Source organism: Phocoena sinus, chromosome 6 (assembly GCF_008692025.1).
Source record: "Phocoena sinus isolate mPhoSin1 chromosome 6, mPhoSin1.pri, whole genome shotgun sequence".
Classification (NCBI taxonomy): domain Eukaryota; kingdom Metazoa; phylum Chordata; class Mammalia; order Artiodactyla; family Phocoenidae; genus Phocoena; species Phocoena sinus.
Genome location: NC_045768.1, coordinates 90776302 through 90787616, shown reverse-complemented (window position 1 = coordinate 90787616; position 11315 = coordinate 90776302). Strand labels below are relative to the sequence as shown.

General features: G+C 40.1%; 1 protein-coding gene across 1 annotated transcript in view; it reads left to right on the top strand.

Moving 5' to 3' along the window:
* The window catches only part of CENPP (centromere protein P), a 234864-nt gene that overhangs the window by 128605 nt on the left and 94944 nt on the right, over window positions 1-11315 (top strand). The window lies entirely within an intron of this gene.

The window sequence follows — 11315 nt, the reverse complement described above, 5'->3', positions numbered from 1 at the left end:
ACAAAGAATCTGACTGTCGTTTGTTCCTGATTCCCAGAGAAATGGCACATGTTGAAGCAAGCCATAGAAAAAGTACTGTGCCTCCAATGTGCAGGACACCCAGCCCCCACTTAAATAAAATATACTTCTGTGGCCCTCACATCAGACAGTCCCGTATGCTGGCCTCTGCAGAGCTTTAGGCCTGCCCTGGGTGCAGCACCTGAGGTTTGGCAGGCCTCCTGTTTGGTTATAATGCTCATGTTCCCATTTATTCAGTTATGTTTAGTTCGAAACATTTGTCTGTTACCTTGATGAATTGGGACATCGTGAGTGTTGAACTGGATTTTATTAACCTGAGCTCCATCAAAGCAGTGGCCATAAATGAGAAGCTCCTTGGGCAGAAATCTGTGTCCTTCACAGTGTTTTGTTTTGTTTTTTTAACTTTTAACTGAAGTATACATTACAAAAAAATAAACATTGTAATGGTACAGCCCAATTAATTTTCACAAACACCTAATCAAGAAATCCCAGCACTCCTGGACCCTTCAGAATCACTCTGTCTTCAGAGGAGGCTGCTGTCTGACTTCAAAAACCATAGCTTTCTGAACTTTATATATACAGTGCATTCTCTTCTGAGTCTGGCTTTCTTCATTCAACGTTATGTTTTAGAGATCCATCCAGGTCATTGTGGTTAGCAATAGTTTGTTCATTCTCATTATAAGCATACCTTCTTGTATTGCGCTTCACTTTATTGCATTTCACAGATGCTGTGTTTTTTGACAAACTGAAGGTTTGTGGCAACCCTGTGTCGAGCAAATCTATTGGTGCCATTTTTCCAACAACATTTGCTCACTTCATGTCTCTGTGTCACATTTTGGTAATTTGCAATATTTCAAACTTTTCCTTTGTTATTATATTTGTTATGGTGATCTATGATCAGTGGTCTTTGATATTACTACTACAACTTGCTTCAAAGGCTCAGACGATGGTTAGCATTTTTTAGCAATAAAATCTTTTAAATTAAGTTTTGTTCTTTTTTTTAAGACAGAATGATATTGCACACTTAATAGATCACAGTATAGTGCGCTGGGAAACCCATAAGTTCATGTAACTTACTTTATTGAAATATTTACTTTATCACAGTGGTCTGGAACAAAACCCGCAATATCTCCAAGGTATCCCCATATTATATAACATTCTTCTGTATGAATATGCCAGAAATTATATATTTTATATGTATATTCATATATATATATATATATTCATTCAACTGGGTTAATTTCCATTTGGAGTGTAGCTATGAACTTTTAAGCATTCCTTTATCTGTCATTTGAGGCTCATGTGTATGTGTTTCTGTCAGGTAGAATTGCTCTATATTTAAAAATTGTGGGGCTTCCCTTGTGGCTCAGTGGTTAAGAATCTGCCTGCCAATGCAGGGGACAGGGGTTCAAGCCCTGGTCCGGGAAGATCCCACATGCTGTGGAGCAACTGAACCCATGCGCCACAACTACTGAGCCTGTGCTCTAGAGCCCGTGAGCCACAGCTGCTGAGCCCACATGCTGCAACTACTAAAGCCCACGCTCCTAGAGCCTGTGCTCTGCAACAAGAGAAGGCACTGCAATGAGAAGCCCGTGCACCGCAGCGAAGAGTAGCCCCCACTTGCTGCAACTAGAGAAAGCCCACATGCAGCAATGAAGACCCAACGCAGCCAAAAAAATAAATAAATAAAATAAATATTTTTTTAAAATTATGGGGCCTCCCTGGTGGCGCAGTGGTTGAGAGTCTGCCTGCCAATGCAGGGGACACGGGTTCTTGCCCTGGTCTGGGAGGGTCCCACATGCCGCGGAGCGGCTGGGCCCGTGAACCATGGCCGCTGAGCCTGCGTGTCCGGAGCCTGTGCTTCGCAACGGGAGAGGCCAAAACAGTGAGAGGCCCGCGTACTGCAAAAAAAAAAAAAAAAAAAAAATTATGAAGTTTCAACTTCTCTTGATAAAGTAAAGCCTTGCCACTGGGTGGCTCCTGTTTTTGCATGGCAACACTTGGCTGGGGCTGAGTGGCAGCGCCTCCTCTCAGTGGGATGTGTGCCTCCCACTCTCTACCTTTGCCTGTGCTCACACAGTGTTCCTCTCCCACATCATTCTACCAGCCTCTCCTCACCTCTCAGTCATGGCCTCTGCCCCGCGACCACCCGTCTAGGCAGGGTTCTGCCACCTTGTCTAGAGAGCTGGGAGGCACTTCCTATGAGATTGTTTTTCTAAAGATGTGTTGCAGCCTCTCTCCTCTCCTCACTTGTGAGCCCTGAGCTTATCTTCCTCCAGCATGTTGTTATGCTCTTTAGTCAGAAGGCTTAGGGAAAGAAATGGGCCCTGGAGTATAATGCCAAGATGCAGGTGGTCTTTCTGGCTTATTCACCCTATTCTGCTGACATTGTGACTAGAGGTACAGCCCAGGGCCCAAAACCCCTCCCACAGTCTTGGAGCTGCAGGTGGGAAGCTTTACCTCACAACTGCAGAGATAGCCCAGCGTGCACAAACACACCATTTGGATATAAACTGGAGTTTTTTCTCCACACCTTTGCGGGTTGTCATTCCAGACACATCAGTGTACCTCCTCTTCCTTAGAGTATTGTGAGGAAAAAATCTTCCTTTTTTGGTTCCTATAAGGGTCCTATGAAGGGGACCTAATTCTTTTCTACATGTTTGTTTTCTATTGTTTGGCTTTTGCCTCATTGGGCCTTGGTCTAAATACTGGAGAATTAGTGTTACTATATCAAACAGTGTCTTTGGGAATCATGAATAATCTGCACTAAGTTAATAATCTGCACTAATAAACTGCAATAAGTTTCAAAATTAGAAAAGTAATATTCGCTCTACTGACATTCTATGAACAGAAACATTGATTGCATAAAAGGAACATCAACACAAATTTCTTGCATGGCCCAGTATATTCCAATCATGATGGAAATAAAAATAAATTGCTTAAGCCACGCTTGCATATAATTTTTAAGACCCTTTCCTGACCTTCTGCTAATGTAGAAATGGAGAACAGTGGTCAAAGCCCAAACAAATGAGAACTGGAAAGGACCTTAGAAATCATCTCATGCAAATTAAAACTCCAATGGGTGAGGAGTAGGGGTGACTGTGGTCACATGAGACACCTTCCCGAGCTCAAGTATCACTAGGACGATTGAGTTTTATGATGTTTGTCAGCTGGTATCTGGTGCTTCCTCCCCTGTTTACCTTAACCTTCTGAGTACATTGGAATGGATTGTGTACTAGTCTCTCATAGGAGAAATTACAAGGAAAATTTTGTCCATCCGTTTATTCAAAGAACGGTGTTAAGTGCCATGAAGAAAAGCAAAATGGGATGGGGGATTGTCAGGGAAACCCTGAGGGAACGAGGGGATGTGCCTTCCAAATACCTAGTTCAAGAATGTTCTAGACCATCAAATCCTAGGATGTAAATAATGTATGCTCTTTATGCATAACAGAGGTTGTATATAGTAGGCATTCACAAAAACTTCTGAAAGAAGTGAATTCATGGGTTTGATATGATTTTATGGGTTGTTTTGAATGTTCAAGCATCCTTCATGGTGGACTAGGCTCTGTGGTTTATAATGAGAATTGACTTTATACAGTAGATCATGACCCATGGGCAGTATTCAGCCCACAGATATGGTTTGTTTGGAGCATATGGTATTTTTAAAAACCAGGAAATTTTATATCAAAGTCTAAATTTACCATATCTTAAAAACTCAGTTTGACAAAACCGGCCCTGAATTCCTGTGCAGTTCCAGCAATTGGCTGAGCTCATGGCAGCAACCTTCTTCAAATGGGCTTCTGGTTCCTGGTTCTCAGCTCCCATTCTTCTATACCCTGTGCTGGTAAGGACTTGCTTCTGCAACTTGCAGGCTGAGCTCCTGTCATCATCCTGTTGCATGTTTTGCTCTGAAGATGAATTAATGCAATAAATTGTCATTTAAAATGGATTGAGTTGAATTTATAATAAAAATGTAGGTATCAAATATTTTTAAGTAATGCCTCAAAGGTCAGTTTGCTTTCAGGAATGGGTGCAAGTAATGGTTTTGTTTTAAATAAATTTCCAGGCTCTTTTAACTAAGAAGACCTAAAAGCAGGGAGCGCATCTAACTTCCAGATCTGTGTTTCTAAGGGCCATTTTTCATTAGAAGGAGCAAGGCCCCTGAGAAAAATGTCAAGTAATAGATCAGGGCCAGGGAATCTGTAAAGTGTGCCTGCAACATTTCATCATACCAGCAGGCACAAAAGCACTCAGAGATTACTGCAGACTGTGAACAGAACATAGAAGCTAGGTGAAGGCATAGTTTGAATACCTCAAATAAGAATGGCAATGGATTATAGCACATCAAATGCAAAATCCTTTTTATAACAGAGGGAAGAGGGCCAAAAGGATCATAGCTTTTTCTGTAGAGGAATGCCAACTAATGAGTACAGAAGGAATCAGAGTTAGAAAATCACCACTGTGCAACCTCCAACATAGTCACTGATTTAGGCAAAGATGGAAGCTAAAACCACTAAGTGAAAGGTTATTGGATGGCAAGATATTCACACAGACCTAAAGTCTTACCTTGCAGGATATTTCTTAATTACAAGGAGATGAAGACACTACCTTAACCAATGTCTCAGCATCACCAATAACACGCCAGCCCGACATTTTGTGCCTCCTGATATGATACAAAAGGAAGTACATGACATCACCTATGTGGGATTCTTGGCAAAAACGTTTCACCTAAATCTAATCGTAAGGAAACAATCAGACGAATACATATTAGGGGACATTCTACATGATAGCTGGCTTGGACCCTTCAAAAAGTGAAGGGGTGAAACACATAGGCAGAGAATTTCTACTCTAGATTATAGGAGACTAAAGGCAAGTGAACTCTGAATAGATCTTGAGCCACATATACACATACCACACGCACAGCAATTTAGGACATTGTTGGGACAGTTGGGAAAATCTGAATATGGACTGTATGTTGAAACTGAATCGATGTTAAATTTCTGAGGTTTGATAATGTGAGAGAATGTAATCATTGTCTCATGGTTATGTAAGAAAATGTCCTTGTTCTTAGGAGACTTATACTGAAGTACTAGGGTGACATGATATCTGCAACTTACATTCAGATGGTCCAGCCCCTGTACCCCACAAATACATATATATGTATAGACAGGGATATGGAAAGAGTGAAAAAGATAAAATGAAGGTGACAAAATATTAATTGGTGAATGTAGGTGAAGAATATGTAGATGTTCACTGTATTCTTTCAACTTTTCTATGGCCATAAAAATATTGCTAAATAAATGCTAAATAGTTGTGGGGAATAAGGCAATTTGCCTTAAATTAATTTTAACTCTTTGATTTATCTTTAACTCTAGTGAAATATTTACATGTAAAATTTATTTGAAGTTAATTAAGATGTTACTCTACCTACAGATTCTTAGCTATTGTACAAGAGTCCCTAGAGGATTTAGGATGGGTTTTATCAGCCTTTTGATACATGCAGAATGTTTGTATATGTGTATTTTTCTGCATAGAAGGTCCATCATAGCTTCTATCATATCCTCAAAGGGAGGGGTCCATCCTTCAAATAGTTAAGAACTACTGACCTAGAGTAGATTTACAATTTATAATGCATTCTTTATTTTGAGTATCGCATACTAGTTAGCATTTCAGACAGTTCATGTATAAATTTGGTAATTGTGAATGTAATTCTCAACTTATGTAAAGCAAATGAACCTTCAGCAGATTCCAATTTATAAAAAGATTTGCTTATATCAGCTGATAGTTCAATGTAAGTTTATTTGACCACAGGGATTCTGTTACTTAGAAACACACCATGACATTCTAATAACATGATGTATTCCTTTTCTTTTCCAAACTAATATGTGTTTAGTGCAATCATATGTTATTTTTAATGCAGTCTGCTTTCCCTTGTGTGGATTCACATTCTTCATATTTTGTGCAAAGGGAAAAATATGCTAGACTGTAAATTTTTTAATCCATTTTCATGTAGAAAGGGAAATATAATGTCAAAGAAGAAACAGTCATGCCTTTATTTTTTAGTTGTGTAATCACTAAGCTCTATTAATCTAGTTAGAAACATTCACCTCTTTGCACATAACAGCGTGTGACAGACCAAATTCCAACATGACCTATAGTTTCAACTGTTCCTGTACAGCATGTTGAAGCAATGACATGTGAGTAATACGTTAATATGCCAAAGCGTTGTTTAAGACATATAGGATGAAATGTATCTATATCTATATATAGATAGATAGATAGATATAGATATATAGATATCTATCTATATATCTATATACACATATATATCTATACTGTTTACAGTAGATTTTAGTTTCTCTGAAAATCTTTCACAAATGCCTCTGGGTCTGTTGGAGTAGGTTTAATCAGAGCTGATGTTTACAAGGATAGTAAATACTTAAACTCCCCAGGAGAACCATCTGCCCAGAGCATGCCGCACCTGGCCAAGGCTTACACGCAGACTCTTACTGTATCCCTGTAGACCCACTTGTGGGTTATCTCTGAGGTAGGAATCCATCTGCAGGACAGGTTTACTGATCAAATATTCTTCTAGTTTGGCTATTTTAAATACAGTTTTTCTCCCTTTTTGGTGTTATATTATTACAGTGAATCACACTTATAAGTTAGAATTACTTTTGTTTCCTATAATCAGGATTTTTTTTAATCTGCTTCTAAACTATTGCCATATCTATGACAATAAGTAGTTTAGATTCTGTGAGTCCTGGTTTTACTCTGTGTTTAGAGAGCCCTTGCTCAGGTAAGGCTCGAGCCCTTGCTTAGCCCTTGTTCTAAGCTAGTTTCATTCTGTTCTGTGTGATGGATATGAGCATGCAGTGACACAGCACAAAGACTGCCAAGCTCAAGAGAGACGCTGACATGACTGCAGAGTCCCACTTGAGTGCAGCCGTCTACAGAGAGCATTTGCTGACTCCTGCCCTGCTGTAATAGGCCCACTCCTTTTTCCACTGTATATCACAATCTAAGGAATCAATGTCCTTTAATAATTAATATCTACCATATTATGAGACTTGGCAGCCTTGAGCAAGTCACTGAACCTTCCTACCTGCTGGTTTCCCAGTGCCTATCCATGAAGGAATGGACACTCATCTGACGTCCACCTTGTGCTCAGTACTGTCATGGACATCACCTTATTTAACCTTCCCAGCAGCCTTGGTAGGCAGATGTTCTCCTCAATTTCATGGGTAAGGAAACTGGAAATCAGAGTCTAAGTAACTTGACCAAGCCCACAGCTAATAAGGATTCCAGTTCAGACCCAAGATACTCGTTCTTGTTTTTTCATTTCAAGAGATGGACCTCCTGTTTCACAGACTTCTAGGGTTTAAGGGCCCCTGGAGTCATCTGGTATATGTTAGAGCTGGCCAGAAACTTCTATTTTCATAAGTACTTTTAATATTTTTGAATTTTAATTTGACTGAGAGTCTGAATTCAACTATGGACAGTTGAATAATTCATTTATCACCAATTTGTAAGTACTTCTCCTATGAGGAAACTTTCTGTTTTCTAAATAAGGGAAAGAGATAGAATAGATATCCTAGAGGGTTTTTCCAGCCCTTTGAGGTTTCACTTAAACAGCAGAACATGAGTATTGCATTCTTTTATGTCAGCATCTATGAACCTAGTAATTCATGTTTAAATGATGGCTTTGGAAAACATTGTCAAAGTTGCTGTTATGGAGAACAATCAGTTGATTACTAAGTATTACCAGTTGTCAAAGCATGACTTAATTTTTTATAAAATATACTCTGTGTCTTCTAATGTCCATGTCAGGAAATATAAATGAGAAATTATTCCTTATTAATTTTATGACCCTTTATAAATATTTATTGCTTTTCCTTTAAAAATCCTTAAATTTTGCAGATTTCTTTCTGTTTTGTTTAGGAGTAGTATTAAGATCAACTTTGGACAACTCATGAGCTGATTGTTTAGACTGAGGAATCAACAGTCATTTTAGTACCTACTTTGTACACAGAATGCAGGGATCCAAGAAATGAATTGTCTCTCTTCTTCTAAGTTTTACAGTCTTTTGGGGAAAACAAGATACACCTCCTACCCATTTACCGTACAACACCCCACATGCAAAGAAATAATCAGTGCAGACCTAACTCATAATACCAGATCTGTCTTTCATGAGGTTGGTGGAACAGATGCCGAGTGCCGAAGGGAGGGGTCACTTCCCAGGGAGCTGAGCTTCTAGGCACAGCTTGTCTTGTGCCTTGGAAGCTCCTTGAGATCAGATCATATGGCTCAAGTCAGATGGAGACTTATGATGTACTTGCTCCCCTTGAAATTGGAAGTTGGTGCTCATTAGGGTTCCACTCCCCTGCCCTTCTCTTCACCTGCCCCTCAATGTGTATCCTTTCCTTTGGATTCCACTCCAGCTGAGTGCATTCCCACCCTCCTGCCTGAATACCATGGTGACCACCCCCCCGCCCCCGCCGCCCAACTTCAGCATATTCTCACCCAAACTGTCCCTTTCTTACAGCTTCTCAGCAATATCGATGAGACTCAGAGCAGTTCTCCTTTTTGTCTCCTTTTCTCTTTGTGTGTGTCCCTTACATGGTAGATCACTATCCACTAATAGTTCTTCTCTTTTCTTTTATTCTCTTTCTTTCTTTTTACATTTAATCAGTTCATTTTATTTTTAATATATTCTCAGTTATTCATGGCTCATAATGTCCTCCTGAGATTGAGCCCCTCAGAAGACCACAGGTGGTCACTAATTATGGCAAACTTGCCCTCAGACTTAATCTCCACGATGAGAATGTAGATATTTTTTTCTTTCTTTCAAACTCTCTGTCATACCTATTCCTGTTCCTGCTTCTTCTTCCTGTCACCTGTGCTGTGTGGGTCCCACTTATTCTGTTTCTAGATTATTACAGTGGTGGCTCTTTTTCCTTCCTGAAACCATTGCTTTCATGACATACTCCTCCCTTCAGAGTTTTTTGGTGGTGCACTACATTTCTCATCACAGTAAGTCTGGTCTCTTCTTGCTGGCCTTCCAAGCCGTCCCAGGCCTCTTATTTCCTGTATAATCTTTCCTCCACTGGTGAACCTCAACTATGCTTGGCTCATGCCTCTTTTAGTCAGTCATTCCTTCCCCCTCAACTGATTCAAATCCTATTTCGAGGCCCAGCTCAAGCCTGTTGATCTTTTCTTCTCCAAACTCAGTGCTAGTTATTTCCTGTATCATATATACCACAGGCTTCCTTTATTACTCCTGATTTAAATTTGTCAATTCAGGGAAGCCATTTTTGCCTATAGTACACAGCATTTGTGTGGTACCAGTAAAAATTGGGGATTTTTTCCTTTAGCTATATACCCATCATCTGTGGCTTAAATTTCCACATACTTACCAAATCTAAAATTATCTTGAAACAAGCATTATAATTTATTAACATTTCCCAATGAATTTAAAGGTTTATACTACGTAGTTTGAACAGTTATTGGAATAATCACATTCTTATGTGTGAATGGGGTGTCATCCTCACTGCTCTTAGTGGTGTCCATGCAGAACAGGGGCAGATTTCAACTAGTGTAGTGGGTGGTGTTTTCCATGTTAATAGAAGCAGTCATCCCTAAGAGTAGTTAACTTTAACCTCACAAGCCTGACTCCTAAGGGATGTGTATAGAGTCATTTGACAATACAAGCCCAAGGAGAGATTGTTGTATCTTCTCGCTCCTGTTGGCAGCACCTGCCAAACCAGGTGCGCTGCACCCTCAGATTTAGAGGTGTGCCATATGCACTCTCAGGTGTCCAGACTTTCCACTTTGTGGTCTTCATTCAGAAGATGCATGTTAAGTCCAGACTCAGCCACCTACTCCCTGTCATTCCCAAGCGCCACACACTCACCCTCAGGATGCTGGGGTCATCCTGACCTGCCTTCTCCATAGGGAGTGACACAGTCTGACAGAGACGAGGATGTGAGCCCAGTCTGTGCACGCTACAGCACTGTGCCATGTTGTGCCTGTCCTACAGAACACGTACTCATGCTGACTGCCTTTCAGGGTGTTTCAGGTTGGAGGTCAGTAGTCTTTGGTTGTGGCAGAAGTGCTCAGGGCTGATCCCACCCTAGGAGCTCCAAAGGAACAGACACATCTACTAAACTTCCTTGCCCTGGCATACTCAGAGGTTGGCTGTGTCCAGGCAGCTGTAATCTGCATACCTGAGAAGCGTTTCTTCAGACCAGAGCTCTCCAGTGAAGTTCTCTGAAAGTGTGGGAGGAGCTGAGCAGAGGATAAGGACCAGGGACTTTGGCTGAATATTCCTTATGATTCTTAAAACTTGATGTGTCATTTATATAGTACCTTGTCTACTGGTTTCAAGAAATAAGGGTGGTTAGGGAGGCAGGCAGGAACAGTGGCAGCTAACCCTTCCTGATGGTAGCAAAGCTGTTTTGTCTGAAGAGAGTCTGTGTACTTCCTCTTTAGGGACACTTCCACCCCAGGGCACCATGAACTCCTAATGAGCAATGCTTGAAAACCACTGATGTGTTCATCAATGCATTTATATTCACACAGCATGCTATTTTATAATTGAATCAAGTGATCTCAGAAAAGTAAAATGACTACATAATTATTGGAGACCAAGATGGGCTCCCAGGTGTCCTGATTCCTGGTGTAATTATTTCCTTATGATTCTAGGCTATATGTTTCTTTAACCACATCTTATCTTTAGTGCTTTTTGAAATATTTTAATCTACAATAAGCCAAATCTCAAAATTGAAAAGTTAACTAGTACTCCTCGTACTTATGTGCAAAGATGACACACCATTAATATTTTCAGACCATAGCTGGGCCAGGATTTCCTTAGTGTACATATGTATTAGTAATTACAGCATATTTCTGAAGCCAAACAGAGCACCTCTTTATTTTAAACATTATATATCATGAACAATGTTTGCTATATGGACATTTATCACATTTTTAAAAATGGAATTAAAGCTTCTATCCAGAGTATGATGAAGTTTCAAAGCAAACAAGTTCAATGCTAGATATATTTTATATTTTAAATTATAAAATCAGAAATAAAAGCATCTTACAACTTAAAAGCAAAGCTTTCATCAGTCATTCTGATTTTTAGCCTTTCTAGAGATTCTGCTCCCAACAGGGTGTCCCTGAGTGCACAATAGGGTCTCAGTGTGTTCCTGGGCCTGGTGTTACTCCAAGGCTTCCAGGGATTGCTGTGTCTTACTGCAACTTGTGCTGTTTGCACACTCTAGAAACCCACGAGCTGG